This window comes from Stegostoma tigrinum, chromosome 10 (genome assembly GCF_030684315.1).
Source record: "Stegostoma tigrinum isolate sSteTig4 chromosome 10, sSteTig4.hap1, whole genome shotgun sequence".
NCBI classification, from domain to species: Eukaryota; Metazoa; Chordata; class Chondrichthyes; order Orectolobiformes; family Stegostomatidae; genus Stegostoma; species Stegostoma tigrinum.
Window position 1 is genome coordinate 7,133,606 of NC_081363.1, and position 6,000 is coordinate 7,139,605.

A 6,000-nucleotide genomic window follows, 5' to 3' on the forward strand; every position below is an offset into this window, starting at 1 on the left:
TCCGGATACAACGCATCATCCTCTGACACTTTCGCCATTTACACTCCGACCCCACCACCCAAGACATTTTTCCATCCCCTCCCCTGTCAGCTTTCCGGAGAGACCACTCTCTCCGTGACTGCCTTGTTCACTCCACACTGCCCTCCAACCCCACCACACCCGGCACCTTCCCCTGCAACCGCAGGAAATGCTACACTTGCCCCACACCTCCTCCCTCACCCCTATCCCAGGCCCCAAGATGACATTCCACATTAAGCAGAGGTTCACCTGCACATCTGCCAAAGTGGTATACTGCATCCACTGTACCCGGTCTGGCTTCCTCTACATTGGGGAAACCAAGCGGAGGCTTGGAGACCGCTTTGCAGAACACCTCCGCTCAGTTCGCAACAAACAACTGCACCTCCCAGTCGCAAACCATTTCCACTCCCCCTCCCATTCTCTAGATGACATGTCCATCATGGGCTTCCTGCAGTGCCACAATGATACCACCCGAAGGTTGCAGGAACAGCAACTCATATTCCGCCTGGGAACCCTGCAGCCTAATGGTATCAATGTGGACTTCACCAGTTTCAAAATCTCCCCTTCCCCTACTGCATCCCTAAACCAGCCCAGTTCGTCCCCTCCCCCCACTGCACCACACAACCAGCCCAGCTCTTCCCCCCCATCCACTGCATCCCAAAACCAGTCCAACCTGTCTCTGCCACCCTAACCGGTTCTTCCTCTCACCCATCCCTTCCTCCCACCTCAAGCCGCACCCCCATCTACCTACTAACCTCATCCCACCTCCTTGACCTGTCCGTCTTCCCTGGACTGACCTATCCCCTCCCTACCTCCCCACCTATACTCTCTCCACCTATCTTCTTTACTCTCCATCTTCGGTCCGCCTCCCCCTCTCTCCCTATTTATTCCAGTTCCCTCTCCTAATCCCCCTCTCTGATGAAGGGTCTAGGCCCGAAACGTCAGCTTTTGTGCTCCTGAGATGCTGCTTGGCCTGCTGTGTTCATCCAGCCTCACATTTTATTATCTTGGAATTCTCCAGCATCTGCAGTTCCCATTATCCCTGTTCAATTCCCATACACTTAACACATTGTCTTCTAAAAAAATGACTTCTTTATTAAACATATTTAGTGACCTGGTCTCCTCTGGTAGAGAATACCACAGATTCACAACCCTCAAAGTAAACAGATTTTTGCTTATGTCAATGGAAATGGCCTACCATGTATCCTGAGACCATGACATCTTGTTCCAGACCTCATGGCCAATGGAAACACCATCCCTGCAATCCAGTCTGTCCAGTCCTGTCAGGGTGTTACGCGTTTCAAAGAGATCCCTTCTCATCTCTTCTAAACTCCAGTGAATACAGGCCTAGTCAACCCGATCTGAGGAAGGGTCACTGGACCCAAAATGTTAACTGATTTTTTCTCTTTTCTTCACAGATGCTGCCAGATATGCTGAACTTTTACAGCACCTTCTGTTTTTGTTTCAACCCAATCTGTCCTCAGACAGCAACCTGTTACAACAGGAATCAGACTGGTGAATTTTTGCCACACTCCATGTTTGGCAAATGTGTTTTTTTTCTTGACCAGACTAAAACTGCACATAATACTCCAAATGTGGTTGCTAAAGGCCTGCATTATGATTTTGTCGCTCCTGCACTCATATAGTCTTGAAATGAAGCCTACCTGTTGCAAAGTTGGGCAGAGTATTCGTAGATTGGAAGGCAGGATGTTAGAATCTGATGTTTACGAAATGACAGGGGAAGAGTGCTTGGTCCTTGAAAAAATTATGTGTTTCTTTAGGCTTTAAGATATTTTAAAAAATGTCTACAAGCAGAAGCAAATATATAGGGTTCTTGAAATTGAAACATTGTATCAAAAGGCTATACTGTTAGCAGGCAAAGCAGCATTTTTAAAAGACGGCAGGTGTTTGAATTTAGCTAATTAATTTAAAACAGGCTCTAGACACCAATACCCAATTAAATTTAAAAATCTGATGGTTTTGACAACCTAGGGCCAATCCTATTGTAAGAAATTAATAGGTCATCATGGCTATAAAAAAGGGATGTGAGAGTCAACTGTCATCTGAAGAGAACAGCTCTCAGCTATGAAGAATCACTGGCTCTCTCAGAATTATCTAAGCTCTCAGTTCTGAGGAACGGTCACCGGACACAAAACGTTAACTCAGTATTTTTTTCCTTTGTAAATACTGCCAGATCCACTGAGCTTTTCCAGCAACTTTGTTTTTGCTTCTGATTTACAGCACCTGCAGTTCTTTTGCTTTTTATTAGGCTGATTTGGTAAATAGGTTTAAAAATAGGTAGTATCCAGGCAGAAAAAATAATAAAGAAGTCTAATGGAATGCTATCAATTATGAGGAATTGAACATAAAAGTAGGGACACTATGCTTCAATTATACAGAGTGTTTGTGATATAACATCTCAGATATAGTGCAGTTTTAGTCTCCTTAGTTCAGAAGGCAAGTAAATATGTTTGATGTGGTTCAGATAAAGTTTACTGGATTGAAGATATCAAAGTGTAGAGCTGGATGAACACAGCAGGCCGAGCTGCTTCAGAGGAGCAGGAAAGCTGATGTTTCGGGCCTAGGCCCTTCTTCAGAATTGAAACTTGCATTGGAATGTGTTTGACAAAACTAGTGTTTTTTTTTGGTACACTATTATAGAATTGATAAGAGAAAATCATTAGAAGTGGCATTCAAAAGGCTTTTGTGAAATTGCAGGAAATTGGTTATTAAGATTAGAGCAAGTAGGAAACAAGATACTAGCATAGATTAAGAAGTAGCTAACAACAGGTAGAAGCAAAGAGTAAGAATGAATGGTCACTTTCACATGGCGAGCTTCAACTAGTGAGGTAATGCAAAGATCAGTACTTGGTCCCTATATTTGCTACATATTAAACCCATATATATAAAATTTGAATATGAGGACTGAATGTGATACTTCTAAGTTTGTAGCTGACTCAAAGCTAGCACAAAGAATGTCTGCAGTGAGGAAGATATAGTGACTTCAATTTGAATTGATATGGCAGATGAAATGTGGAAAATTGTGAGGTTATCCATGTTGATAGGAGAAACAGATATGCACAGTATCAAGTGACACAGATATACCTCTTAAATAGCAAGAGATTTAAAAAGTGTAGATGTAAAAAAGGACAAGGTTCCACATCACTAAATGTCTAAATGCAACAAGCTCCATGAGTGTTTCAAAAAGGGGAGACGACTGAAGTACATGAGATCCTGAATAGACTTGACAAGGGGAATGTGGAAGGATGGTTCCCTCTTCTGTATTAAGTCCAGAACTTGGGGTGCGGGTTGATATTTAAAAATTAGGTGTTATCCTTTAAGGCAGAGAAGAGCACAATATTTTTCTCTGATAAACCTCTGTGACGTTTTAGGTCACTATCTCAGAAGGCAATGGAAGGTTAATCATTGAACATTTTTAAGGCAGTTAAGACCTCAAGACCATGAGATGAAGGAACAGAAGTAGACAATGTGGGATCATGGCTCCACTTTCCTACCTTTTCCTCATAACCCTTAATTCTTTTGCCGATTAAAAGTCAATCTCAGCACTAAACATAGTTAATGACAGAACCTCAAAACCTTTGCAATAAAGAATTGTACAGAATTCACCACATTCTGAGGGGAAAAAAAAATTCCTCATCTCCTACCTTAAATGGGTGACTCCTTACTCTGAAGTTATGTCTTCTGGTCCTAAACCCTCCACAAAGGGAACAGAATTTCTCAACATCTACTGCATCAAGCCTCAGAAAGATCTTATATGTTTCAATACAGTCTCCTTTCGTTCTCCTAAACCCCAACGAATACAAGCCCAACCTACTCATAGGGACATTCCTCCTTACCAAGAATCAACTTAGGAAAATAGGGAGTCCTTAGTGTATACAGATATTCGGATGGAGTGGAGAGATATCTTGATGGTCACTCATTGACCCCACAGTACAGGGATATCCAAATGATCACTTGTTGGCTGATTCCTTCAGTATAGTGACGTCCTGATGGTCACACACTATACGACACCCACAGCATACAGGCATCCTTATGGTCACTCATTCGCTTACTGAACTCTCGCACAGGGCATCCCGATGGTCAAATGTACTGACTGACCCCTCAGTACAGCACACTCCTGGTGGTCACTCTCTGACCTGTCATCACAATACTTCTTTTTTGATGAGAAATAATGGGAACTGCAGATGCTGGAGATTCTGAGATAAAGTGCGGAGCTAGATGAACACAGCAGGCCAAGCAGTCACTGAATGACCAACGGGCACTATCAGTGATCATTCATTTACTGACCACTCAGCACAATGGTCCTCCCAATGATCACTTTAACACAAGGTCCTCTTGACAGTCTCTCACTCATTGGCCTTCCTGCCTCACATTGGGACCCTACTAATGGTCACACTGACATTACACCTCAGTCCAAGGTCTTCTCAGTGGTCGCTCACTGATCCCTCAGCGTTGCTCCCGACGGTCTCTCACTGACTGATCCCTCAACACCAGGTCCTGCTGAAGGTCAGTCACTGGCTGAACCGTCAGCACTGGGCTTTCCCAGTGAACTCTGACTGACTAACCTCTTAGCACTGGGTCCTCCCAATACTTACTCACTTACTGACCCCCTCAGCTCGTGACCCTCTCGATAGTCACTCACTAATTTACCCTTCAGCACTAGGTGCTCACAATACTTACTCACTTACTGACCCCCTCAGCTCGTGACCCTCTCGATAGTCACTCACTAATTTACCCTTCAACACTGGGTGCTCACAATGGTCCCTTATTGATTGAACGCTCAGTGCTGGATCCTCTCGATGGTCACTCACTGATCCCTCAGGACTGTGTCCTTTCAATGGTCACTGACTGACCAGCCCCTCAGCAATAGGGGCCTCTTCATGCTCACACACTGACTCCTCACAGTGGGTCAACCTGGTGATCAAACACTGACTGAACCCTCACACAATGATCACACCCAATGGTCACTCACTGACTGATCCCTGACACAGAAGACCAGCTCAGTGGTCACTTGCTGACACCTCACACAATAATGTCTCCCAATGATCACACACAGTGAGTGTGAACGGTGACCCACTGAACCTACACAGAGTGGGTCAACTCACTGGTCACTCATTGACTGATGGTCACCCTAACTGACCCATCACACAGCAAACCTCCCAATGGTCACTCACTGACTGACCTCTCAGATGGTCATCCTCCTTGTGGTCACTCATTGATTGACTCCTTACATGGTGGTCAGTTACTGAAAGGCCCCACACACTGTGGTCTTCCTGATGGTCACTCACTGGCTGACCCCTCACAGTGGTCCTCTCAACGTTTATTCATTGACTGATTTCTCATAATGGTCCTCCCGCTGGTCACTCACCCCTCATAAAATGGTCCCTCTTAATGGTCACAACTGACTGACCTCTCATATGGTGGTCAATATCTGACTGAACACTCACATGGTGGTCCTCCCAGTGATCTCCACCTAACTGACCCCTCACATGGCGGTCCTCCCAAAGGTCACAACCTGACTGGCCCCTCACACAGTGGTCTTCCTGACGATCACTCACTGAGCCCTGACACGGTGTTTCTCCCAGTGATCACTCACTGAGTGACCCCTTACACAGTGGTACTCCCGGTGGTCACTCACTGGTAGACCCCTCACACAGTGGTCCTCCTGGTGGTCACTCACTGAGCCCTCACACGGTGGTACTCCTGGTGGTCACTCACTGATAGACCACTCACGTGGCGGTCCTCCCAGCGTTCACTCACTGACTGACCGCTCACACATTGGTCCTCCTGGTGGTCACTCACTGAATGACCGCTCACACATTGGTCCTCCCGATGGTCACTCACTGACTAAGGCCTCACACGGTGGTCCTCCTGGTGGTCTCACTGACTGAGCCCTCACACAGTGGTAACAACCTGACTGACCGCTCACACATTGGTCCTCACAGTGGTCACTCACTGCCT